Source organism: Cololabis saira, chromosome 21 (genome assembly GCF_033807715.1).
Source record: "Cololabis saira isolate AMF1-May2022 chromosome 21, fColSai1.1, whole genome shotgun sequence".
In the NCBI taxonomy this organism is placed as follows: Eukaryota; Metazoa; Chordata; class Actinopteri; order Beloniformes; family Belonidae; genus Cololabis; species Cololabis saira.
The window spans coordinates 2,049,199-2,077,103 of record NC_084607.1 but is presented as its reverse complement, the minus strand read 5'-3'; the positions used below and the strand labels follow the sequence as shown (position 1 = coordinate 2,077,103).

Genomic DNA, 27,905 nt, shown 5'->3' with positions numbered 1-27,905 from the left:
TACATCCTTCCATTAATAGATTTGGTAATACATTTGAAACTGTATTATACACCAAAAAGTTCTGAATTAGGTGAATTAATGGTAGAGGAATAACGCTACATATTTAGTTGAATTCTCTATGAGAACAATTGAAATTATATATTTTTGGGAAATCTTTCTAACTTAAAAGAATCCCTTTACTAACCATTAAAGCAGCACTATGTAACTTTTCCACCTTAATATCATATTTCCAGAGTCATAGTGATGGTACATCAACTTCCAACAGGTTTAATGAACCTCTGTCATGGTCTGAGGGGTCTGTATCGCCTCCACTGGCACTATGTAACTCTGAGGAGCATGGTAGGAACCCTTCCACACTAAAAAACTACAGGTAACATTTTTACGGCTTTGACTGCTTTACGGCATACGTCACTTCCCCCTCCTTCCCGATTCGTAGTCCAGACGAAAGCTGGGCGGGGCGTGGAGCGCAGAGCTCAGGAGAAGCTGGTATATAAGCTGGGAGGAGGCGGAAAAAAAGAAAGCGGGAGAGTAACAAGCTAAATGCCCGAACAAGAATAAACATTGGCCCGGCGTTCACTCGCTGGCGTGAGCTGAAAGACGAGGAGGGATGTCCGACAAGAGAGAGAGAATTGTTATCTTACAAATGTAGAGTTCTATGTTCAATAAGAACCAAAATTAGAAAGTTTTCACATACACATTTTTTCACATTTTTCCTGAGAACTGTAAAATTGTGAAGGGCTGATCTGCAAAATATAAGGAATGGGCATTCAGTTATTCACAGGTTATAAAGTATTTTTTTATTTTGTCAGTAAGTATGTTGGACTACTAATTTATGACGAAGTCCCTCTAAAAAACGCGACAGGAAAAAGGTGCAGTAGAACAAAACCAGAGTGTTTGTAGTTTGGGGCGCATTATCTGGCTGAAACAGGACAGGGGGGGCGGGGGTGACTTCACTAATAAAACCAAGTTAAACTAATTGTTTTTTAACATCGTCATATTATATTGTTTAGCCAAAAATAGATACATTACCTCTTCGCTATCCATCCTGCAAACGACCGCTGAAAACAGAAAAGTCGTTTTGAAAGTCCGTCTCGTCTTATTTCATTTACTATCAAAACAAATGCAGCGACGGGGACAGGATCTTTCCGGCAGTACGCGCTGGTGCTCATGGGAAATGTAGTGTTCTTTCTGGTAAAGCACTACCGCTCTTGTCCAAAGGAGCCGCCAAACTCAACAAAAGCTGAAAGTTACATTGTGCTTGTGGCAGGGTGGAGGAGCTGCAGCCACTCAGGCTGACGGGACACAGGTGTGGCCCGTCAACCTCTCCACCCTGCCAGCCTTATAAGGGAGAGGCAGAGAAGGTCTTGGGTGGCCCACCCCGGCACCACGCCTGAGGTTCGTCGCGGCAGCGCTGGCGGGGCTGCAGCCGATCGGCCGGGAGGCATTGGCTGCAGGTCGCCAGGCGACGGCTTCCGAGGCGGAGTCGGAGGGGGCTGCGGAGGTGGAGGCGGACCAGCAGCCGGAGCAGGGCGGCGTTACGGAGGAGGCGGTCCTGGACACACCAGCTCCAGAGCAGGGCTGCGCCGTGGAGGAGGCGGTCCTGGAGGCGGACCAGCGGCCGGCGCTGGTCTGCGTCACGGAGGAGGGGGTGGTCCTGGACGCACGGTCTGGCCCGAGGCCACCATCGGCCCGGTCCCGAGAGCGGATTTCTCGGCAGTCGGCCCGTCGCCGAGGACGGCCCCCCGACCGTTCCCGCTGGTCGGCCCGGCGCCGAGGGCGGCCTCCCGACGGGTCCGGGCCAGGAAAGCCCGGGGGCGCAGACGGCAGTTCCGGGCTTCCTCTCCCGCTCCGAGGGGTCGGGGGGGGTAGGCTCGGCCGGACGGACCCCGGCGCGAGTTTGGCGTTGGGGGTGTGTGGCAGGGTGGAGGAGCTGCAGCCACTCAGGCTGACGGGACACAGGTGTGGCCCGTCAACCTCTCCACCCTGCCAGCCTTATAAGGGAGAGACAGAGCAGTCTTGGGGGCTGTGAAGGAGCTGGAAGCACGTGTCTTGGGTGATTGCTAATAAAAGGGATTCTGCACTAAACTCCGTGTCCTCTCTATCCTGTCGGTCGGGCCCCGTAGCACTCGCCGTGCTACACTGGCACCCAACGTGGGGCCCGACGGGATGGAGACAAAGCGTCGCTCCGGGGAGAAGAGCAGCGGCTGCGTAGCAAAGCGTGTCCACGGTTCTGCGTCAAATCGACGCGTACCCTACGCCATAGGCTCTGCGTTGGTGTAACGCGGAATCATAAATCAGCCTTTAGTCACCTCGTCTTCACACAGGAAGATTGAATTTAATTCTAAACAGGTACACCACGGTTATTTACTCCAATTCCTCATCATTTCACTTCTTATGTTACAACACAAATTAATCATGTTAAAGGCATTCTCCCTGATTCTCCATGAGCTAGCAAGAATTTTGAAAATGGCACCTCTAAGCCCCCCCCATTCGGTCCGAATGATACGGATTGGTCCAGGTCCAGGAAGGGAAAGAACCAATCAGATGCCTTCATTTTAAACCACGGCCACGCCCCCCTCTGTCCCATGCGCGTGCTCGCCGTGGAGAATCTCACTGGAGTCCGGTTTGCTGAAGAATGGCAGAGAAAACCCAGCCAAAGATACAAATGCCACTACTTGTAACGCCTCGCCCTGTAAAAAAGGCTAGAAAAAGAAAGCCAGAAGAAGAAAAAGCTGCAACGAAAAAGGCTTTGGATAAATCCAGAGGACAAACGAGGGTAAACATCGGCCCAGCTTTTGAACGGTGGAGAGGACTGAAGGAGCTGAAGGGCTTCAGGAGTGATGCAGATATTGCTATCTTTCTGTTGGACAGGTAATTATTGCTTTTGCTTTGGGGGGGATTTGTTATTTTCATGAAATGTGTAACGTTGGCCAACTTAGGTGAGTTGCTTTTGTAGCTCGTATTAGCCCGGTTAGCTTAGCATTAGCTTCTCTGTCGGTGTAAGCCTGTAACATTTCATGTTTTCGGTACTGTTTATCTATGACAATTTGATCATATTGCACAGCCATAGTCGCCAGTGTCTGCATTATAATTGTGATAAAATGACGTCTATATGTTGGCTTTGAACCAGACTTTTACAACGTGGTGATGTAGCATATTTGTGTTTATGTAGCTATGAGAAGGCTCCAGCAACTTCCACGCCGTCGAAGCACCCGATGAGACCCCCTCCCCCACCCGTTTCAACTATTGCTTCGGAGGCTCTGTCCGATCGGTGAGTACTCGAAATAACTGAAATAAAAACGTTCAAAATGATGTGGGGGGCGGACGGTCTAAACAGTCTTTTTATTTTTTTACAACTCGAGTTCTGGATATATCCAGTACTCGAGTTGAGGGGGGATGACATCCCCCCTGAAATAAAAACGGTCCAAATCATCCCCCCTGAAATAAAAATGGTCCAAATCATCCCCCCTGAAATAAAAACAGAGGATAGGGGCACATTGAGGATCTTAACAGTTTTTATCAGTCTTCAGGCTTTTTTGGTCCATCAAAACAGGCTCTCATCAAATGCCAAACCCAAGACTTCTATTTCTACATATCAACAGTCCTGTGTTGCATCCTTGATGAATGAAGAAACATTTTATGTTGATGCTGACAATATTTTATAATTTTGTACAGCGATGATGACTTCTCAGTAGCTGGGATTCAAGACATTAGACATCGAGTCCGAGTGGACCATGTTCTCTGCCTCCATTGTCAACGCGGCGGCTCGAAGCTGTGGACGCAAGGTCTCCGGTGCCTGTCGTGGCGGCAATCCTAGAACCCGGTGGTGGACACCGGAAGTAAAGGATGCCGTCAGACTGAAGGAGTCCTACCGGGCTATGTTGGCCGGTGGGACTCCTGACGCAGTAGCTAGGTACCGGCAGGCCAAGCGGGCCGCGGCTCGGGCAGTCTTGGAGGCAAAAACTCGGGTCTGGGAGGAGTTCGGGGAGGCCATGGAGGAGGACTTTCGGTCGGCCTCGAGGAAATTCTGGAGGACCGTTCGGCGCCTCAGAAGGGGGAAGCAGTACTCTGCCGGCACCGTTTATGGTGCTGGTGGGGAGCTGTTGACCTCGACTGGGGACATTGTTGGACGGTGGAAGGAATACTTTGAGGATCTCCTTAACCCGACTGACATGCCTTCCACTGAGGAAGCAGAGAGTGTGGACTCTGGGGCGTGCTCATCCATCACCCAAGCCGAGGTCACCGAGGTGGTTCGTAAGCTCCTCGGTGGCAGGGCACCGGGGGTGGATGAGATTCGCCCTGACTACCTCAAGTCTCTGGATGTCGTAGGGCTGTCTTGGTTGACACGCCTCTGCGACATTGCATGGAGGAAGGGGACAGTACCGCTGGGGTTGCAAACCGGGGTGGTGGTCCCTCTGTATAAAAAGGGGGACCGGAGAGTGTGTTCCAACTACAGGGGGATCACACTTCTCAGCCTCCCGGGGAAAGTCTACGCCAGGGTACTGGAGAGGAGATTACGGCCGATAGTCGAACCTCGGATTCAGGAGGAACAATGCGGTTTTCGTCCCGGTCGTGGAACACTGGACCAGCTCTATACCCTCCGCAGGGTGCTCGAGGGTTCATGGGAATTTGCCCAACCAGTCTACATGTGTTTTGTGGATCTGGAGAAGGCATTTGACCGTGTCCCTCGTGCCATTCTGTGGGGGGTGCTGAGTGAGTATGGAGTCCGGGGCCCTCTACTAAGGGCTGTCCGGTCTCTGTATGATCGGAGCAGGAGTCTGGTTCGCATTGCCGGCAGTAAGTCAGACTTGTTCCCAATGCATGTTGGACTCCGGCAGGGCTGCTCTTTGTCACCGGTCCTGTTCATAATTTTTATGGACAGGATTTCTAGGCGTAGCCAGGGGCCGGAGGGGATCCGGTTTGGGAACCTCAGGATTTCATCTCTGCTTTTTGCAGATGATGTTGTCCTGTTGGCTTCATCAGACCGGGACCTCCAGCATGTGCTGGGGCAGTTTGCGGCCGAGTGCGACGCGGCAGGGATGAGAATCAGCACCTCCAAGACCGAGGCCATGGTTCTCGACCGGAAAAGGGTGGCATGCCTTCTCCGGGTGGGTGGAGAAGTCCTGCCTCAGGTGGAGGAGTTCAAGTATCTCGGGATCTTGTTCACGAGTGAGGGAACAATGGAGCGTGAGATTGACAGACGGATCGGTGCAGCGTCCGCAGTTATGCGGTCGATGTACTGGACCGTCGTGGTAAAGAGGGAGCTGAGTCGAAAGGCGAAGCTCTCGATTTACCGGTCAATCTACGCCCCTACCCTCACCTATGGTCATGAACTTTGGGTAGTGACCGAAAGGACAAGATCGCGGATACAAGCGGCCGAGATGAGTTTCCTCCGCAGGGTGGCTGGACGCTCCCTTAGAGATGAGTTTCCTCCGCAGGGTGGCTGGACACTCCCTTAGAGATAGGGTGAGGAGTTCGGTCACCCGGGATGAGCTCGGAGTCGAGCCGCTGCTCCTTCACATTGAGAGGAGTCAGCTGAGGTGGCTTGGGCATCTGTACCGGATCCTCCTGGACACCTCCCTAGGGAGGTGTTCCAGGCATGTCCCTCCTCCTCCCTAGGGAGGTGTTCCAGGCATGTCCCTCCTCCTCCCTAGGGAGGTGTTCCAGGCATGTCCCTCCTCCTCCCTAGGGAGGTGTTCCAGGCATGTCCCTCCTCCCTAGGGAGGTGTTCCAGGCATGTCCCTCCTCCCTAGGGAGGAGTTCCAGGCATGTCCCTCCTCCCTAGGGAGGTGTTCCAGGCATGTCCCACCGGGAGGAGACCCCGGGGAAGACCCAGGACACGCTGGAGAGACTAGGCTGAGGCTGCTGCCTCCGCGACCCGGTAACGGATAAAGCGGGAGAAGATGAGTGAGTGAGTGAGAGCTTTAGGAGATTGTTTCAGCAAGCCAACTCTGTGCATAGAGTCCCAGGCCACAATCACCACTTAAATTATTATGACTGGACAATGATTTGGATTATGACTTAGCATATGTCCTCTGACTTTTTTGTCCTACAGACAACAAAGGGAAATATAAAGATTGTGGCGTCCGACACACCCTGGACATGTGGCATGGGTCCAAAAGTTTGGGGAAAAGAATTCATGCAGTAAGTTCATGATCTCTCTCTAGATACACATTAGGGGCGTAATGAAATATTCAACTCACGATACGATATAGGGCTCACAATACAAAATACTCACAATATGACATAAAGAATGGAAAAAAAAGACCTGATGGAGATCTGTGTAAGGAATTTACTTCACAAAGAAAGAATGAAAAGACATTTACAAATCTCACTAGTTCTTTTTCATTATTTGACTGATTATTGTGCAGTGTTTGGGCCTAATGAGATAGTATTGCCTCTACTCCAATGAATATTAACCAATGAATTACTATAAATAATTATTTATTAGCCCTATATAAGGCTATTTATTTTTAGGCTGTTATTGTCATTACAACGGAAAACAGTAACATGACCCGACAAAAGGCGACAAACTGGTTTGTCAGCTGTCAGCAGGCAGACTAGCCGCTAATAGATATTGCTGGATTAAAAAAAAAAAATCATCTACATCAATTATCTTCTCATAAACTTATTTGACATCTCAAAAATGTATTTGTGCTACAATGTCAGGCAGGACAGCAAAGGGGGTGCACCATCCTTCAGATGTGGAGTAAGGATATCTGCAACCACTTCTGGTTTTGCTGCAAGACTGCGGATACATATGAAGACTTTTTTGTAAGTATTATTGAAATTCATCTATCTAGGCCAGACTATTGTTGAGTAGCTATTGGGCAAAATTAGCTTCTATTGTTATTGACCACATTATTCACAACATGTGTAATTTTCTGCTCGAGTCATGCTGGCTGGCCTAGACTACAACCACCACGTTTACAGACCAGCCAAGAGAAGGGCGGATGGCTCTATTCAGTATGTTTAATTTTAGGTGGAAAAACAAAATACTGTACATTGTAAGGTAATATGAATGTATCAGTAAGCTTATAATCTTTTTTCTTATGGCAGATATGGCAAGGTGTACAATAAAAAGTCCAGGAAGTGGAGCCTTTACACAGTAAAGGTGGAAAAGGACTACAGGTACATTGTGGACCTCCAAAGTGCGATTCTGCGGTGCAGGTTGTCCGCTAATGCGGGTCTGCCACGGACCACAAGAAAGAGGCCTGACGATCCGCGTCAACATGGGGTTCTGTCAGGTGTCCCTGCCCCATCAACGCAGGAGCTTTTGCAGAGTCAACTCAGCAGAGGGCTAGGTGAGTTTTCTTACAGTATTGTAGCTTGATCATGAAGTGCTAACATACTTATGTGGAAAGGGTCATTTGAAAAATCCATATCATAACTTGTGATCTAAAATACAGGTGCATATCAAAAATTTGAATATCGTGGAAAAGTTCAATATTTTTTTGTAAGATATTTCAAGAAATGAAAAATAAATAAAATATGTATACATATTTTCAGACACCATGAAAATATTTTTATTTTCTGTCTAAAATGTCTTACAAAAATATTGAACTTTTCCATGATATTCTAATGTTTTGAGATGCACCTGTAGTTATATAAACAAAGCAAAGGATAAACCACTTAGAAAACTGTCATGAATTTTTGTTACTGTTTGAAATGGAAACATAGTTGAAGTGTTGTCATTCATTGTGTCTTTGAAATGCAGTAATTGTTGTCAGATCTCTAATTGTGATATTCCCCTTAAAAGGTAAATCACTGCCCAAGGACTAGATGGCCACAGCTCACAGTGACATCTTATGTAAAGCCTGACCTGACCGGTCGGCCGTCCCTGGACACGGCTTTTCTTGTGTAAATACAGTGCTACAGATTTTTTTAAATAAAACAAAGTGTTATACCACATTCGTTGTCATTATTCATTTAGCATGTAAGAAGGTGAGAAATGTAATAGCTTGTTTATGCTGAAATAGTAAAGGAAAGGCATATCTAAATCTGTGGGCATCTCACGGCAGTTTCGGCACACACACCAAATGGGTTGACCTGGAGCTGGAGGGCATGATGGAGCAGCATCTCTTGATGATGAGATGAGCAGGAGATCAAACATGAGGCTTGGGTCTCTTGTGAAACAGGTCTGATGCAACTGATGGGATTCTTCCAAACTCAGTGTTTGTATTCTGGCCTGTAAGGAAATAGTCATCAAGAAGATTAGACTTTATTGTCCTCTAAGAAGAATTTTGTGACCACAGTACATGCCAGGCCATCATTTATGGTTATTGGTATAATGAAATAAAAATGTGAAATAAAAATCAAAATCACCCCCCCCTGAAATAAAAACGGTCCAAACCCCCCTGGGCGATGTACCGTTTGTATTTCAGGGGGGATGATTTTGACCATTTTTTATTTCAGGGGGGGAATAAATCCCCATCCCCCCCCCCCCCCAAAAAAAAAAATCACTGGGTTTGTATGTGTATATTTATGTATGTGTATGCATATGTACGCGTTTATATATGTATATATATTAAATATAGTAATAATGCACATATATATACCTTTGGTTTCTACCTTCATGGTATCAATCATTAATATGTGTGCAGACAAGGTAAAAAAAAAAATGTATCCAAAACAATCGCTCTCCACTGCCTTGTTGATTCCTGCGTGTGCGCGTTCGTGGGGGGCGTGGCTTTGGACGGAGCGCTCGTGGGTGGGGGAGGCGGGGGGGGCGGGGCTTAGAGGAGACGCCACTTTCAAATCTTGCTAGCTCTCAGAAGTTGCATAGAATAACTTTAAATGAACATGAAAACACCTTAAATTGGCTTCAAATCAGACAAAACCAAATAAACTTCACCTCAATAAATAAAAGTTCAAAAGGTACAAAATATCCCTGCTGGGTTCACTGAGTTAGTCCACAAGCCCTGAACAAAGGATGCAACACTTAAGACAGCCCAGTTTTCAGGCCGTGTCCTTGTGGTGCTGCAGTGGTTCACAAACTTTTTTGCCAGGTCTTTTGTACATAACAGAATTTTCGAGCCCCGACACACACACACACACACACACACACACACACACACACACACACACACACACACACACACACACACACACACACACACACACACACACACACACACACACACATTGAGATGTTTTATCTCAATGTTTCTGGCTGTCATGAGCCATTGATAACAGAACATGCTTCACATAGCACTCAGACATAAAACTCTTCACTGTTTCACTGCGAACATGACAGACAGCACTTGACTTGAACCGAAAAAGGATTTGGAAGGTCAACCAACAACCGGATCTAAGTCTTTTTCTCTTTCCTCACAGAAACATAAAGCCAAAGAGAGAAAAAATAGGAGGGATAAAGTCCTCACCACTTCACCAGGTCTGAAGGTCCGAAAGAGGATTCATACTGAAGAGAAGCCGTACACCTGTGATCAGTGTGGGACAGATTTTACCCACCAGGGTAATCTAAGGCGTCATCAGCTTATTCACACTGGATTTAAGCCTTACAAATGTGATCAGTGTGGGGCAGCTTTTACCCAACAAGGTCATCTAAGGCGTCATCAGCGTATCCACACTGGAGAAAAGCCGTACAAGTGTGATCAGTGTGGGGCAGCATTTACCCACCAAGGTCATCTAAGGACTCATCAGCGTATTCACTCTGGATTTAAGGCTTACAGATGTGATCAGTGTGGGGCAGCTTTTACCCAACAAGGTCATCTAAGGAGTCATCAGCGTATTCACTCTGGATTTAAGGCTTACAGATGTGATCAGTGTGGGGCAGCTTTTACCGAACAAGGTGATCTAAGGCGTCATCAGCGTATTCACACTGGAGAAAAGCCGTACAAATGTGATCAGTGTGAGGCAGCTTTTACCCAACAAGGTGATCTAAGGCGTCATCAGTGTATTCACACTGGATTTAAGCCTTACAGATGTGATCAGTGTGGGGAAGCTTTTACCCGACAAGGTAGTCTAAGGCGTCATCAGCGTATTCACACTGGGGATAAGCCGTACAAATGTGATCAGTGTGGGGCAGCTTTTACCGAACAAGGTAGTCTAAGGGGTCATCAGCTAATACACACTGGATTTAAGCCTTACAGATGTGATCAGTGTGGGGCAGCTTTTACCAAGTCAGGTAATCTAAGGAGTCATCAGCGTAGTCACACTGGATTTAAGCCTTACAGATGTGATCAGTGTGGGGCAGCTTTTACCCGACAAGGTAGTCTAAGGAGTCATCAGCGTATTCACACTAGATAAAAAATTGTCCGTGATCAGTGTGGGGCAGCTTTTACTTGGAGAGCTCAGTTAAAGGTGCCAATTTAGACATGTTATGTTGTTCTGAGAAAAAATAAATCTAGAATTTTGTTTTCAGTTTCAACTGAAAAATGTGTTTAAATTTGATTTTTCATCAGTTTATGTTCCATTGTTACATCATTTAAATAAAAAAGGTCTTTGTTTACCTGCTGGATTTCAGTTCCCTGCTTACTACAAACTCACAACAAGACATCAGAATGTTAGAAAACACAGTAGTGCGTTTTTCATGTGGTTTGTATCAACATGTACTATTCGTACTGGATTTAAATTTCTTCTGGACCTGCAATAATTCTAAAATGACACCATGACATCTGTATTTTGTTCAGCTGATTCACACCAGATAAGTGAAGTCTGTGTTGTACTGCCCTCACTCTGTTGAACAATTCCCTTTATTTAACACTACATTTTAATATTGAGTCAAAAGCAACTGAGCAGACACTTAAGCATTAGATTTGTTTTACTGCATGATGCGGCCACATGTGTCCTCTCGTTATTCTGCAGATCTGGGTTTCTTCAAAGACCCCATGTGAAGCTTGATGTTGGTTAATTTCTGTATGATTATCATCTAAAAATATCAGATCACTACACTATATGGAGTGCATATAGACTAATGTGGTGTTCATCTGACATGTACATAACATGTAGATATGAAGATATGTGAATGATGTATGCACGATTTAAATGTAGCATGAGATATGAGTATGTGTCGGGCCGCTCGGTGGCGCAGTGGGTTAAGCAGCGGCTCATATACTGAGGCTACAGTCCTCCTGCAGCGGTCGCAGGTTTGAATCCCGGCCTGCGCACCTTTACTGCATGTCATCCCCGATCTCTCTCTCTCTACCCCCTTTCATATCTGCAGCTTGAATAAAGGGCCACTAGAGCCCAAAAAAATCTTTAAAAAAAAAAAAAAAAGATATGAGTATGTGGGCATGACTGGTGTGACAGATTCAGTTAATAAGGTCAAAATATATTTTCCCTCATCCCTTCCACCCTTTCAATCATACTATCGCTCAAAAGAATAGACTAATCACACTGCAGCAATCAGACCAGAATATCTGCAAATGGAAAATCATCAGTCTTCTCCACGGGGGGTTCAACAGGTAACTTCTTATGGTAAACTTTAGTCAGGGACATTTCAATCAAGCAGTGGAAGACAGGAATAGTGACATCATGTATGTTTTCCAATGTCCAGACCAAAAGAATCAACTTAAGGCAAGGGAAATTTATTTATACAGCACATTTTAGCATTAAAGCAGTTCAAGGTGCTTTACAGAATAGAAATATGAATAAAAAGTGGCAGAATAAAGAAAAGACTTACAGTAAAGGGGACCTATTATGGCATTTAATGTATATTTTAAACAGACCTTGAATGTCTTAAAAACAATCTAAAGCTTGTTTCTTCTACATAAAACAGAAATCCAGCCTGTGGGCCCTGTCTCTAGTTTTACCGCTTCTAACCTCCTTCTCTATGAGGGATTTTGAGGGGGCGGGGCTATGATAATGAGGCTCTGTGCTGATTGTCTGGTGGATTCTGAGGGGCGGGGCTATGATAATAAGGCTCTGTGCTGATTGGCTGCTTGAATGAGAAGTAGCTGGGACGGAAACAAAGCCTTGCTCTGGCCAGAGCAGCCGGCTGCGTACACAAAGCGTGTCCCATTCGAGGGAGCTTCGGCGACAAAATAAATTCCATTGCTTTATTTTTTTTGTATTGGACTGTCCTAACTGGCCGCGAGTTTAACGGTTTCAGTGTGGACAGAGAGTCCGATGTCACGCAGCTCGACGCGATAGTCGGACCGGTCCGGTCCGTGAGCAGCTCAGGCAGCTCCGTGAGTGGCTCCGGTGCTCCGGAGCTAAGCTAAATACTTAGCCCAGGCAAAGATCATACTTGTAGACAAATATAAATAACATAAAAAACATAATGTCCCTTACCGCTGACTCGTGTGCAGTTGCCGGGTCCGGGCTGTGGGAACTGATCCTTTTATGAGGGTAAATGTCGATGCAAAAACTGTCCCTCGCTGTGAAAACAGTCACGGCTTCTAAACAATGGCGGACGCTCCAGCCGGTGGAGTTAGTTGTGGGCGTGGTTTCAGCAGCGGAGGCCGACCTATGGAAATCTGCTCCCGTCGTGACTCACGATGGGAGCAGATTCTGAACGGCTCGTAGAAGTCACATGACACTGGAGAATTCAGCCGGGTGGGGTGTACAGACCCTGCAGATTTTCATGGCATTTCATCTTTTCTGTGTTGGCAGGGTGAGGGGAGACCACTTTATATATGTTAAAACAAGAGAAAAACCTGTTTTTCGGAATAGGCCTCCTTTAAGTCCTAAGCGTGGGCCGAGTACTATAGCCAGCTTGAGCCAGTCATGGTGGAGTGTTGCTTGACGCTGGGATAGATCCTTTGAGAAGGCATTCTTGAACCTCACCATGTAGGCTGGGTCCTCATCAGAGACCTCCATGGTGCGGTCCAGGTGGCGGAGAGCAGGTAACACCACAGAAGATGAGACATGAGTCTCACCTCCAAGGAGCTCAGTCACATATCTGCAGTGGATACTTAAGGAAAGGATTAATTTCATTACTGTACAAATTCAAATTATTTTTTTCCTTTTTGAAATCTTAATTTTAAAAAGTGCATTTTATTTATAAGAGCACCCGGCATGGGCTGGACATGCGGCCAGGAGGCCCTCACCCCCCAGGCCAACGACCCCACCCGGCGAGAGGCCAGCCTGCCCGGAGAGACAGAGCCGCCCCGGCCGCCGACGCGGGGGCAGCGGGGGGGACCGGAGACGGGCCCGGAGAGAGGGAACCCCCCAACAGGGAGGGGGGGACCGGAGTGAGGGAACCCCCCAACAGGGAGGGGGGGACCGGAGAGAGGGAAACCCCAACGGGGCGACACCTGCGCGGGCCCGACAACGGAGGGCCCCAGACCCAGGCATCCCATTCATCCATCCATTCATATATAATAATAATAATAATAATAATAATAATAATAATAATATAGTATACTAACAATAATAATAATATTTTTTGATTGATTGATTGAACTTTTTATTTACGTGTCATGCACATGATGTGCCCAGCTCGAGTGGGCTTACAAGACACCAAAAAAAGAAAAAGGAACATAAAGCAAATGAAAGCCAGACAACAGACCCTGTACCAATTAAACATATAAACAATCCTGACGCTTTATCCAGGCTTCAGAACCAAAATGAGCCAACTTAAAACCATTGAAGATAAACAACCGTCCATTCTATCATCGTCAGAGCACCAGAACATTTCTGGCTTTTTAACAGACATTTCAGAAAATAATGGAGTTCTCAGTTCATCATACAGAGGGCAATATAACAGAAAATTGATTCCCTTTCCACTTCATTAAGTTCACATAATTCACATAACCTTTCATCTTCTGGAATGTTTTTAAATCTACCGACTTCAAGATTCAAGGGAAGGATTCATGTTCTCAGCTGAGCCATTAAGGAGTCTAAGGACCTTTGATTTCTTGTTAGGTTTGCTTTAACATAAGCATAACATATCATTTAACCATTTTGTCTCAAGTAAAGCAAATAACTTATCACTAATTGAAGTTATTGAACAGGTTTTTTTAGAATACGGATTTTGCCTTCCGCCTGTATGTCTGTTTTTTTTACATCAAATAAAAAGCCTTATTTTTTTGGCATTCTACGCTCTGCAAGGTTTTTTTTCACACCTCATCACCCAGGTCCAGTTTTGCCTTGTCCCCTTGTACGTGAGGAGGCCGCTCTGATTCCTCACATTTGGTGTCAGGAGTGGGATCTTTGGCGCCACCTGAAAAACTGGAGAGAAGAAGTGGGAAGCGAGGCCGTGGGTTTGGAGGAGTCTGGGAGACCCGGTGACCAGGATGCGGCTTGTAACTGGGAGGAAGCGTCCTCGGCAACCAGGAGGAAGCGTCCTCGGCAACCGGGAGGAAGCGTCCTCGGCAACCGGGAGGAAGCGTCCTCGGCAACCGGAGGAAGTGGCTGATTTCCTGTCTCGCAACGGGGTTGGCGAGACTCCAGAGGGGGAGGGAAGTGTGAGAAAGTGAGCAACCCCTCCCCTTCTCACCATCACCGGACTTTTTATTTAACGTGTGTGGAGGATTGGGTGTGGTCTGCGGGGGAGCAGCACACAGGTGTGCCTGGTTCTGCTGATTGTGGCACACCTGTGTCCAATCAACCTCTCCACCCTGCCTGGGTTTATAAACAGCAGCTGTATACCAGAGGGGGTCTGCTGAGTAGGGGTAGCTTGTTGAGAGGCTATGCCCCATTGTGCCTTTTTTTTTTTTTTAGAATACGGATTTTGCCTTCCGCCTGTATGTCTGTGTTTTTTTTTTACATCAAATAAAAAACCTTATTTTTTTGGCATTCTACGCTCTGCAAGGTTTTTTTTACACCTCATCACCCAGGTCCAGTTTTGCCTTGTCCCCTTGTACGTGGGGAGGCCGCTCTGGTTCCTCACAATATACTGTAATCCAACCTCTTCAAATAATGCAAATATTTCTTTAGCCCATGGCGAGAATAATAATAATAACCATCCTTGTTATTATAATAATAATAAATTATAAAAATGTTTTTGTCCTGCCGATGGAGGCCCAAAATGTGTGCGTCATCCGTTGCAGGAGCTTTTCATACCCACACTCACCGACAAAGACCAGGACACTCATTCACTCACCATGTCCCCCTCCCTGGGGGGTCCAGCACCGTTTCCCTCCCCGGGGGGTCCAGCACCGTTTCCCCCTCCCCGGGGGGTCCAGCACCGTTTCCCTCCCCGGGGGGTCCAGCACCGTTTCCCCCTCCCCGGTGGGTCCAGCACCGTTTCTCTCCCCGGGGGGTCCAGCACCGTTCCCCCCTCCCCTGGGGGTCCAGCATCGTTTCCCTCCCCGGGGGGGGGGGGGGGGGGTCCAGCACCATTTCCCCCTCCCCGGGGGGTCCAGCACCGTTTATCTCCCCAGGGGGGTCCAGCACCGTTTATCTCCCCGGGGGGTCCAGCACCGTTTCTCTCCCCGGGGGGGTCCAGCACCGTTTATCTCCCCAGGGGGGTCCAGCACCGTTTATCTCCCCGGGGGGTCCAGCACCGTTCCCCCCTCCCCTGGGGGTCCAGCACCGTTTATCTCCCCGGGGGGTCCAGCACCGTTCCCCCCTCCCCTGGGGGTCCAGCACCGTTTCTCTCCCCGGGGGGTCCAGCACCGTTCCCCCCTCCCCTGGGGGTCCAGCATCGTTTCCCTCCCCGGAGGGGGGGGGGGGGGTTCAGCACCATTTCCCCCTCCCCGGGGGGTCCAGCACCGTTTATCTCCCCAGGGGGGTCCAGCACCGTTTATCTCCCCAGGGGGGTCCAGCACCGTTTATCTCCCCGGGGGGTCCAGCACCGTTTCTCTCCCCAGGGGGGTCCAGCACCGTTTATCTCCCCGGGGGGTCCAGCACCGTTTCTCTCCCCGGGGGGGTCCAGCACCGTTTATCTCCCCAGGGGGGTCCAGCACCGTTTATCTCCCCGGGGGGTCCAGCACCGTTTCTCTCCCCGGGGGGTCCAGCACCGTTCCCCCCTCCCCTGGGGGTCCAGCACCGTTTCTCTCCCCGGGGGGTCCAGCACCGTTTCCCCCTCCCCGGGGGGGTCCAGCACCGTTTCCCTCCCCGGGGTGTCCAGCACCGTCTCCCTCCCCGGGGGTCCAACACCGTCAGGTAGCCCCCCAGGCTGCACGGCGAGCCCCGCCAGGACCCGGGCACCCGGGTACTGATGTTTTTCTAACAATCCTAACATGAGCTAGTTTCATTTACGTTAGTTTCATAGATACATCCCATTGAACACGTTCATTACAGTTAAATAGTATGAAACAACTTCTTACTTTCTTACTGTTTCTTGGTTTCTGTGTTTCTTTAACAATAACATCCATATGTGGCACAAACGTCTAGCATTTTGGTGTCAGACGCACATTGGGACACGAGAAGCGATCTGACTGGTCCAACTGCTTGTCAGAAACCCTGGCCCAAGTTGGCAGCCGTGTTGACGTGCGTGACGGGCCCGAATGCGGCATCTAAGTGTATAAGTCTATGGAGTGAACATCTCCAGCTCTGACTGGAGCAGGGAGGGGCTGCTGCGCAAATGCTGGGCTGCCTCTGCCAGCTTCAGAGGGAAGATAAATGCATTTAAACGCAGTGAAATATATGTCCACTAGAGGGCAAATACATGCATTTAAATGCAGTAATGTATATGTCCACTAGAGGGCAAATGAGTCATTCTAATGCAGTAATTAATATGTCCACTAGAGGGCAAATAAATGCATTAAAATGCAGTAATGTATATGTCCACTAGAGGGCTAATAAACACATTTAAATGCAGCAATTAATCTGTCAACTAGGGAGCAAATAAGTAATTTTAATACAGTAATTTATGTGTCCACTAGAGCCGTGATTCCCAACCCCCGGTCCCCGGACCGGTACCGGTCCGTAGAGCCGTTACTACCGGGCCGTGGAATGGCTTGTGTTCCGATCATAATTAGGGCTGCAACGATTCGTCGACGTTGTTGACAAAAAGCGATAATCAAAATTGTCGGCAATTGTCACCAGACGGGTTTTTCCCAATGGAGTGAGGCATCTCACTTCACTTCACCTCATACAATCTCTGCGGAGAGCTGCGCTGCAGGACAGGGTCTCAGCCCAGCTTCTTTTTTTTTTCTTTCTTTTTTGCGTCTCCCTGCACCAGACGACTGCGCTCACTGATCAATACTGCAGATGCTGATCAATGATATGAGCAGGGGTCCGTTTCACAAAGCAGGTTTAGTGAAAACTCTGAGTCTGTTAACCCTGAAATGAGGGAAACTCTGAGTTTTCCATTTCACAAAGGGAGGTAACTCAAACCAGAGAAAGAGGAGTAAGCCCGTTTCACAAAGAGAGGTAACTTAAGCTCTCGGTCAGTTACCGTAGTAACAGACTCTCTGAACCTAACCTGGTCGGGACCAGGTTTATCTCAATGAACCTGGAGTTTTTCTGCGTCTCCGCCTCTTTCAGAGCCACAAGCACATTTGATTTCCTCATTCATTCAGTCAGCAGGCGAGTTTTGGCGAAGTTCTGCCATCTGTCATTAAGAGTCAGAATAAATATTAGAAGTCCATTGTCACGAACATGGCATGTCCTTTTGATGAAGACACAATTGATGAAGGTGCAGAATTAATGCGCAGAGAATTAAATATTTGTCGGGAGATGGTTATCAGACCACGTAATACATGTAGGCCTACATTACAGTATAGTCTCATCTCATTACAGGCAAAGCAATATATGTTAATCCTTTATTTGTTATAATTTTGATGATTGAATTGTTTAATGATTTCATAATATATTCTAATTTTTTTAGATTTTTTATTTGGGGTTTTCATAAACTGTGAGCCATAGGCTAATCATCAAAATTATAACAAATAATGGCTTGAAATATCTCACTTTGCTTGTAGTGGGAAATAATATTTGTTTCACCTTAAGTTGAATTTACTACGAATGAAGTTTTGCAATATATTCAAATTTTCCGACCTCCACCTGTATATTATTACATGAATAAATAAGAGCATAATACAGGGGTCTCCAACTCCGGTCCTGGAGAGACCTATCCAGCATGTTTTAGGTGTCTCCCTGCATGAATGACAGCAGCAAAGTTGAATAAAATATCTATTTTTCATTGAAGTACTCGTGAAGTTCTCGTGTTTATTATCATTTGCCACATAATTAAAGCAACCTCATACTAAATTTAAGAAAACTATTTTTGCATTTTTTTGTCATATAATTTCATCCAAAACTTGTATAAATCGAAATCTGTTTCTTTGAGTGGCAGCCCTGTCATGGCTTGGCGGACAATAAGTTCTGGTACCCGACCGGACTGAACAAAGCAATGCACGGGTGCTGCAGGTTAGGTACAGTCTGCTGCAGAGATGAGCGGACCTCAGCAAACCTCCATGAGTCGTTTCATTACTGGTTGTTCGAGTAAAAGAAATAGTGATGAACAAGTGGAAAATCTTACCAAAAAGAAAAGCAAAAGCTTTAATCGCAAGTACGACATTATGTATATAAAATATGGATTTGTTGCAACGGGCAATTTGGAGGCGCCAAACACACTTTGTATTTTATGTGGAGAAACGCTCGCCAACGAAGCAATGAAGCCATCCAAACTTCAAAGACACTTAAATACAAAACATCCTTCTCTCAAAGACAAAACAGTGGATTTTTTAGAAAGGAAAAAACGTGAGTTAGATTGGCAGAAGCAAGTTTTAAAGGCCACAACATCAGCTAACGTCGCTGATGATAGCCTGCATTTTAAAATGCATTGTTTTTTTCTAAAATGTTTATTAAAATTGACATAAATTGTCAACCGGTCCCTGAGCTTTTTGTTTATACTTCTGCTGGTCCTTGGCACAAAAAAGGTTGGGAACCCCTGCACTAGAGGGCAAATAAGTCATTCTAATGCAGTAACTTTTATGTCCACTAAAGGGCAAATAAGTCATTCTAATGCAGAAATTAATATGTCCATTAAAAGGGCAAATAAATGCATTTAAATGCAGTAATTTATATGTCCACTAGAGGGCAAATAAATGCATTTAAATGCAGTAATTATTATGTCGACTAGAGAGCAAATAAATAATCTTAATGCAGTAATTTATGTGTCCACTAGAGGGCAAATAAATGCATTAAAATGCAGTAATATATATGTCCACTAGAGCAGGGGTTCTTAACCTTTCTGACCTTGGGGCCCAATTTTTTCAGTACAGAGTGGCCCGGGGCCCGTTAAATATTAACACTGTATAGCAGGGGTATTCAAGCGAAGGTCCAGAACATCATAATATATATATATATATATATATATATATATATATATATATATATATGTGTGTGTGTGTGTGTGTGTGTGTGTGTGTGTGTGTGTGTGTGTGTGTGTGTGTGTGTGTGTGTGTGTGTGTGTGTGTATATATTCAAGTAGCCTCATAGTTGTATCAACATCTGCATCTGACTGTTATATTAAAAAAAAAAGTACATATTTGCCACTTAACATGTGTAACTTGAATTACACATATTTTTTTCTCTTAAAAATAAAATAGATTTTATTTTATTTTTCAAATGCTATCTTATTTTATTTCTCTACCAGCAGTTTGAATTTCCCCTTTTTCTTTGTTAATTGTCTCAACACATTTTTATAATAAATGAATATGAACTGTTAAACTTTATCGTGGTTAAGATGAAGACACTAAGCCATGATGAAATTGTTCTGCTAACAACAAACAACTTTTCATCTGAGTGGATTGAGGAGTCCAAGCGGCTGCTATTCAATGCATGCCCGAATACCTCGCAACGCTGTGTCGCACACAAAGGCCCACAGAAGGACACAAATAATATCAAGGCCTGTTTGAAGGTTTTAAATGAGTGCGGTGAAAATATTCCACGGTTTGTGTCACATTACCTGGACGTACTGCCTATTGTCTGCTTTGGCAATATGGACGCCTCAGCGTTGCTTAGCCGAATGGAGCAGCTGAGCCAAGAAGTCTCTGGCCTGAGGAGGGCATTGGAAACACAGGCAGAAGTGAGTGAGAACCTGGGGGCAGTTGTTGTGGCCATGGATCGTAGACTGACAGTGGTGGAAACGCACCGATCAGAGGACTACGACTCGTCGACTACTGGCACCGCACGAGAGGGGCTGAGGGGGCTAACAGGCTCTAATCGGCAGCAGGAGTCGATAACGTCTGACGCTGGGAAGACCCGACTCTTGGGGCTGGGCACCGGGTGCGCCAGCACCTCACGCGGGGAGATGAATGGGCTGATGAGCTCCGCACAACAACAGGAGCGCCTAGATGGAGCGGGCACATCGCCACGATTACGACCACAATCCCCACAGTGGAATGTAGTTGTGAGAGAGGGGCGTAAAAAGTCGGGGCCCCTCAAAGCAACTGTGCCACTGAAACCCGGAAACAAACAAGCCCACAAGCAAGCTCACGTGAAACGTGAGCAGAGGAATGTGGGAATCATTGGAACCGGTACTGAGAGCAGCATTGGAGTAGTGAAAACAAAGTTGGTCAATGTGTTTGCTACCCGGTTTTCTCCTACTCTGGGTGCAGACACACTACGTGAATATCTGTCTGAGAAGATGGAGAATGAAACAGTGACGTGTCGAAAGATCGAGTCGGCCCGCAGCAGGTATGGCTCGTTTCACATCACCGCTGAATGTAACAATATTGCTGATATGTACGATCCAAAACTCTGGCCAGCCGGGACCTATGTCCGCCGCTATTATGAGCCCCGTGGACATAAGGTTGTTGGTAATGAGGGGGGGAGTGAACTGAATTGCCATGGTACACCTGCAGCTCCACCTGAGAGCCAGTATGCATAGCAGTTGCTATGATATGAATTAACATCTCTATGAACATCTGTGTTGTGTCTTACAATGCGCGTGGGCTGCGTGTTGGGCACAGTGAAACTGACAAATCACGTCGTGTCGTTGTGGACAAATTGATGGAGACATGTGACATTTTGTGTGTTCAGGAGACGTTCCTGGCTAAACAACACCTGGAAGGATTGAATTCTATTCACAGGGACTTTCATGGGGCGGGTGAATCAACAACTGATTTAAGTGATAAAATTGTTCGGGGTAGGATCCCAGGGGGGGTAGCCACAATGTGGAATAAAAAATATGACCAGTTGGTTAATGTCATAAGACTGGGTGTTGATTGGGCTATTGGGATTGAGCTGTGCTGTAATGATAAGAAGTTGTTGATTTTGAATGTATATACGCCATATGAGTGTGTACAAAACGAGGATGAGTACCTCAGTAGATTGGCATTTATCATGTCTTTTATTCAGGACAATCCTTCAACCTGCATCTATGTTATTGGTGACATGAATGCGGATGTAACTGATGCCAACTCCCTATTTGGTAACCATTTAACTCAGTTCTGTACAGACAGTGGATTGATTTTGTCCAGTAAGGTACTACTGCCAAATGATAGTTATACTTACATCAGCGAGGCCTGGCATTCAACCTCTTGGCTAGACCACTGCTTTTGTACGATGGATGCCCATGACTCCATCGATATGATAAAAATTTATTATGATTTGGCCACAACAGACCATATACCCTTTCACATGGTACTGAACACAGGTAATTTACCAGTGCTGTTGCCTGTGGATAATGGTATTGGTGTAGGGAAAGTAGACTGGGCAAAATTGTCCAAGAAGGATTTTAATAAATATGTTAATTACTCTGATGTATTGCTGGGTAATATTAAAGTACCAAAAGATGCCTTATTGTGTCAGGATATGAATTGTAAGAATGTACAACATTGTAAGGAATTATGTTCCCTGTATGAAGATATTGTGGAGTCTCTCCGTATCTCGAGCAGGCCTCTACATAAGCATAGGGCTAAAGTGTGCAATGGTAAGCCAGGATGGAAGGACCATGTAGAGGAGCTCCATGCAGAGGCCCGAAATGCTTTTAAAAAATGGGCTGAGGCAGGAAAAAGCAGGCATGGTCCTCTCTTTGAAAATAAAAAAAGTACTAATGCTAGATTTAAATATGCACTTCGCTACATTAAAAGAAATGAAAATACTATGAGGTCAGATTCATTGGCACGGAAGCTGCAAAAAAATAACGTTAATGACTTCTGGAAAGAAATAAAAACTATTAACAACTGCAAAACATCTCTTCCATCTGATATAGATGGTGTGAGTGGTCTTGATGAAATTGCACAGCTATGGCGGAAACAATATTTTGAACTGTTAAACTGTGTAAAGAGTAATCTGTTTGTAGTCGATAATGTAGAGTTTAATGATGATGCTATTGTCACTTCTGATGAGGTACATGAAGCAATACTGAAGTTAAGAGATAATAAGGCCTGTGGTCTCGATAATATTACAGCTGAACATATTAAGTTCGCCAGTAAGAAAATGTGCCCTCTGGTGGCTATGTGCTATACAGGTTTTTTTGTTCATGGAGTGTTACCTGATTCTATGATTTCTGTTGTGCTAGTGCCAGTTATTAAAGATAAAGTGGGGAAGCTGAACAGCTCAGATAATTACAGGCCAATAGCTCTGGCCAGTGTCATGTCCAAGGTGCTGGAGACAGTTCTACTGAGTAGACTTGAGAGATACATCATGTCTACAGACAACCAGTTTGGTTTTAAACAAAAGCATGGCACTGATCTATGTATTTTTGCACTAAAGGAAATCTTAGAGAAATATAATAGTCATAACTCTACCATGTTCTTGTGCTTCATTGATGCTTCTAAAGCATTTGACCGTGTTAATCATGTGAAATTATTTTTGAAATTGTCTAAAAGTGGGGTCCCTGGTTTTTTAATTAGAATCCTGGTCTACTGGTACTCGCATCAGACAATGCGAGTGAGATGGGGGAATGTAACATCTGATCCCTTCCATGTGACCAATGGTGTCCGCCAGGGCGGAATCCTGTCTCCCTTTCTTTTTAATGTGTACATGAATGATTTGTCTCTGATGTTGAATACATGTGGTACAGGTTGTAGAGTTGGTGACCTACTAATTAATCACTTTATGTATGCAGACGACCTGGTCATCTTCAGCCCTTACAGTGCTGGTCTCCAACAGCTATTGAGAACGTGCACACAGTATGGTGCTGACTTTGACATAAAGTACAATGCTGGTAAGAGTAAAGTTATGATTATTAGAAGCAGAGAAGACAGACAGTCAACATTCCCTGACTTCCATCTGTCTGGTACTGCACTCAGTGTGTGCAGCGAGATCAAGTATTTGGGGCATATTATTGTTAATGACTTGTCTGATGATAAAGATATGTACAGGCAGCGTCGTAAGCTCTATGCACAAGCAAACATGCTGTGTCGTAAGTTTAGCATGTGCTCTGTATCTGTAAAAATTGCATTGTTTAAAGCATATTGCACACCTTTGTACACAGCCCACCTGTGGTGCCGCTACAAACAAGGTAGTATAAGAAAGCTCACAGTAGCTTATAATGACAGCATGAGGCTACTGTTGAGAGCTCCAAGAAGCTCCAGTGCAAGCCATATGTTTGTTAGTGTCGGGGTACCCACCTGCTCTGCTGTTCTGCGCAATCTGATGCACAGATTTATGTGTAGGGCGTCAGAATCAGAGAATGAATTTATTAATGTGTTGGTTAATCCTGTACGCAGTTCTGTAAGATTTTCGTCCAGACTGTGGAACCATTTTAGAACATGTTTGTATGCAAGCCTACACTGAATAGTGGGGAAAGCTATGTACTTTGTATTTTGTGTTTGTTTGTTTTTTATTCTGTCTTTGTTTTTATTATCTTATTTTGCTTTTATGGTGATATGGATCCCCTTGGGTCTGAAATAAAGATTTAATAATAATAATAATATAAACACATCTTAACAATTGAACAGTTTTGCAGTTTCTCTTTCTTCCCCTCTTATAATCTTATGTCCCCACTTTCTGTCGTTCAGTGAGAGAACTGAGCTCTAACTTCTCCTGTCAGGACTTTAAATCTGGGCTGGATGGTGTCAGGTTCTCATGCACATGTGAAGGTGCTCATTGTTGAGCCTGGAACGATATTTAGTTTTAATTATGTTTATTATGGAGAAAGCTGCCTCACAGCTGTATCTGGACCCAGACATGGGCTGTTTTAAGATGGTCAACTCAGTTTATTTTCTGTGACTTCAGTTCAGATTTGAGTGAATATGTTGTATGAAAAACTTTGTGTTTTGTTTCAGTGGCGTTTCACTTTCGCACTTTGAACGCCACGGTCTCTGAACGTATGAGACACTGGTTTTGAGACCGGGGGAACTGATCAGCGCTGCGACGGCACGAGCCCGCAGCTCTCTGGCCGCTGCAGCCGAGTCAATTTCCGATGCTTTTGGGAAAGCCCGAACAACAGTCCAGTCCAGCAGACACGACAGCCCACGCATCTACATGTACAATCCTTCAGCAGTAACGACGGAGCCGCCCGAGCGGCAGCCTCAGCCGACCTCCCCGGCCGCGGGGACGCGTCGGGATAAATGATCACGCTGCGCTCGCTCGCTCTGGGCGCAGACCCAAGTAATCGATCCCTGATCCTGGCGGTTCTAAACGTACTCTGTGCAAAATGAAGGATTTACTCTGTAAATACACACCATTTATCTTACTATTACACGTACAGCTAGGAGAGTGTCTTCTCCTCATTTGGTCGGGAGTTGCTATGCAGTCCTGCGGCCCTCGCGGCCCACATGTACAAAACTGAATTCTTTTTGCGGCCCACTAGATGGCGCTCGCGGCCCAAGTGTGGGCCGCGGCCCTATGGTTAAGAATCAATGCACTAGAGGGCTAATAAACACATTTAAATGCAGCAATTAATCTATCGACTAAAGAGCAAATAAGTGATTTTAATGCAGTAATTAATGTGTCCACTAGAGGGCGAATACATGCATTTAAATGCTGTAACATTTAAGTCCACTAGAGGGCAAATAAGTCATTTTAATGCAGTAACTTATATGTACACTAGAGGGCAAATTAATGCATTTAAATGCAGTAATTTATATGTCCACTACAGGGCAAATAAGTAATTTTAAAGCAGTAATTAATATGACAACTAGAGGGCAAATAAATGCATTTAAATGCAGTAATTTATGTGTCCACTAGAGGGTGAATAAATCATTTTAATGCAGTAATTAATGTATCCACTAGATGGCAAAGAAATGCATTTAAATGGAGTAATTTATGTGTCCACTAGAGGGCAAATACCGTAGATGACCAAATAGTCGCCCGCGCGCAAATACGCGCCTGTGCTCTAATAGCCGCCGGGGGTCCGAGCCCATTTGGCATAATAAACGTCGGTTCAATTAAACGCCCGGGCGACTACCGGTAATAACCTGGTAATAACACTGTATTTGCATTGTATTGTGTACAGTATCGTTCATACTGCTCTCATCAGCTCCGTGTGTCGCCGTTACACAGACAAACTGTCTTTGTATATCAGAGCATGTGAGCGGAGTGAAGCGGCGAGGGGATTCTTTATTATTTTTAATTTTATTTTTTTATATATTAAAATCCCAAAATATCTGTACCGTTTCTGATTGGGTGTGTGCACTGCGAATCATTTTTAGACACAACAAAGAACGCGTACCGCAAAAGTTGTGTCTCGGTGGAGGAACCCGGCGTCCAGCAAAGTGAGAAGAGAAAAAAGAGTTCAGCAGACAGCGCACACACTGAAGGCTGATTTATGGTTCCGCGTTACATCAACGCAGAGCCTACGGTGCAGGGTATGCCGTAAGGCTGATTTATGGTTCCGCGTTACAACAACGCAGAGCCTACGGCGTAGGGGACGCGGCGACCCGCACCATACGTGCGCTCTTTTTTTTTGCTATTAAAACATGATTTGTAATGTGAATTTGCAAAACTTAAACTACAAATAATAGTTTTTTACGTAACATCAGATATTGTGCATGCTCTCTGTGAAAGGATGAGTCAAATCGGGTCGCAGCTGCTTCAGCTGTGATTCCTTCACGAGGAGCGACCAGGATTTCAAACACGCTTGATTTTCTTGCAAGCTCACGATTTGTGATCGGGAGCTCGTCGTGAGGTGTTGTGTTGTGTACAGTGTGTACAATTTTAGTTCCAGTGGTACTATGGTGATCTCATATGTTCTTTGTAAGTAATGGTCTGGTGCTGCTCATTGCAAAAATAAATTGTAGCCTGGTGCAAATACCCGCCTGGTTCTTATAAACGCCTGGGGTCCAAGTGGATTCAGCATATTAAACGCCCGGGCTACTAAATGGTCATCTACGGTACATGCATTTAAATGCTGTAACATTTAAGTCCACTAGAGGGCAAATAAGTCATTTTAATGCAGTAACTTATATGTACACTAGAGGGCAAATTAATGCATTTAAATGTAGTAATTTATATGTGCACTAGAGGGCAAATAAGTCATTTTAATGCAGAAATTATTATGTCAACTAGAGGGAAAATAAATGCATTTAAATGCAGTAATTAATGTCTCAAACTAGAGGGAAAATAAGTCCTAATGCAATAACGTATATGTCCACTAGAGGGCAAATAAGTAAATTTAATGCAGTAATTAATATGTCCACTAGAGGGCAAAGGAATGCACTTAAATGCAGTAATTTATGTGTCCACTAGAGGGCGAATAAGTCATTTAAATGCAGTAATTAATGTGTCCACTAGAGGGCAAATAAGTAATTTTAATGCAGTAATTAATATGACAATTAGCGGGCAAATAAATGCATTTAAATGCAGTAATTTATATGTCCACTAGAGGGCAAATAAATGCATTTAAATGCAGTAATTTATGTTTCCACTAGAGGGCAAATAAATGCCTTGTAATGCAGTAATTAATAAGTCATCTAGATCAGTGATTCTTAACCATAGGGCCGCGGCCCACACTTGGGCCGCGAGCGCCACCTAGTGGGCCGCAAAAAAAAAAATCAGTTTTGTACATGTGGGCCGCGAGGGCCGCGGGACTGCATAGCAACTCCCGACCAAATGAGGAGAAGACACTCAGCTAGCTGTACTTGTAATAGTAAGAGAAATGGTGTGTATTTACAGAGAAAATCCTTCATTTTGTACAGAGTAGGTTTAGATCCGCCAGGATCAGGGATCGATTACTTGGGTCTGCGCCCAGAGCGAGCGAGCGCGGCGTGATCATTTATCCTGACGCGTGCCCGCGCCGCGGCCGGGGAGGTCGGTGCCGCTCGGGCTTGCGGGCTCCGTCGTTTACTGCTGAAGGATTGTACATGTAGATGCGTGGGCTGTCGTGTCTGCTGGACTGGACTGTTTATAACTAAACAGTTTATAACTAAACAGTCCAGTAACAGCTTTCTCAAAAGCATCGGAAAGACTCGGCTGCTCCGCAGCCAGAGAGCTGCGGGCTCCTGCCCGTCTCAGCTGATCAGGCTCGGATGAAACCTGACGCGCTGAGTCCTCTGACAACTGATTAATGTAATATCTTAAATAAAGTACAATCAAACTAAGTTTTGTTCCCGCTTTATTCTTAAATATTTGTTTATTTGTTTATTTAAAAAGGATCCCTATTAGTCTTCGCTATGGGAAGACTATTCTTCCTGGGGTCCACACATATACATACAAAAGATAATATAAAAGATGATAATATAATAATAATATAATAACATAACAATAAAGATGACAATAATCCGACTCAAAAAGGGTGAAAAACTTCACTATAATTCCTGAAATAATAAATTGAACCAAAATAAAAGATTAAGTAACCAACCATCCACATCATAGAAGTATATATATATATATATAGAAGTATAAATATATATTACATATCATAATATACTCATACATTATAATATACTCATACTTCTAAACCATATATACACTCATAGCCTACAGAGATTTAGAATATATTTACTATTAATTTATAATATACATACAATTTGCACTATAATCACAATATATACCTCATATGCACACTTGTATGCTTGTGTGTGTGTTGTTGTAAGGCGGCGCTCCGTGTGTGTTGACGGCGCCTTTCCACACGGCACGCTGTGTGTGTGTTTTACAGAAATGACACACAAAAAACTGAGGGTGCGTCTTTCCACACGGCGCCCGTATGGTCG

The 27,905-nt window shown here is 45.3% G+C and overlaps 1 protein-coding gene and 1 long non-coding RNA gene across 2 annotated transcripts in view; one reads left to right on the top strand and one right to left on the bottom strand.

Moving 5' to 3' along the window:
* Nucleotides 1-27,905, bottom strand: part of LOC133421855 (zinc finger protein 665-like) — a gene marked incomplete at its 5' end in the record, with an annotated part of 61,219 nt that overhangs the window by 23,137 nt on the left and 10,177 nt on the right. The gene's annotated exons all lie outside the window — the stretch shown is intronic.
* Nucleotides 1,059-3,714, top strand: LOC133421861 (uncharacterized). Its single transcript, XR_009770702.1, has 3 exons — nucleotides 1,059-2,871; nucleotides 3,173-3,271; nucleotides 3,676-3,714. It is a non-coding gene; the product is annotated as an uncharacterized LOC133421861 (long non-coding RNA).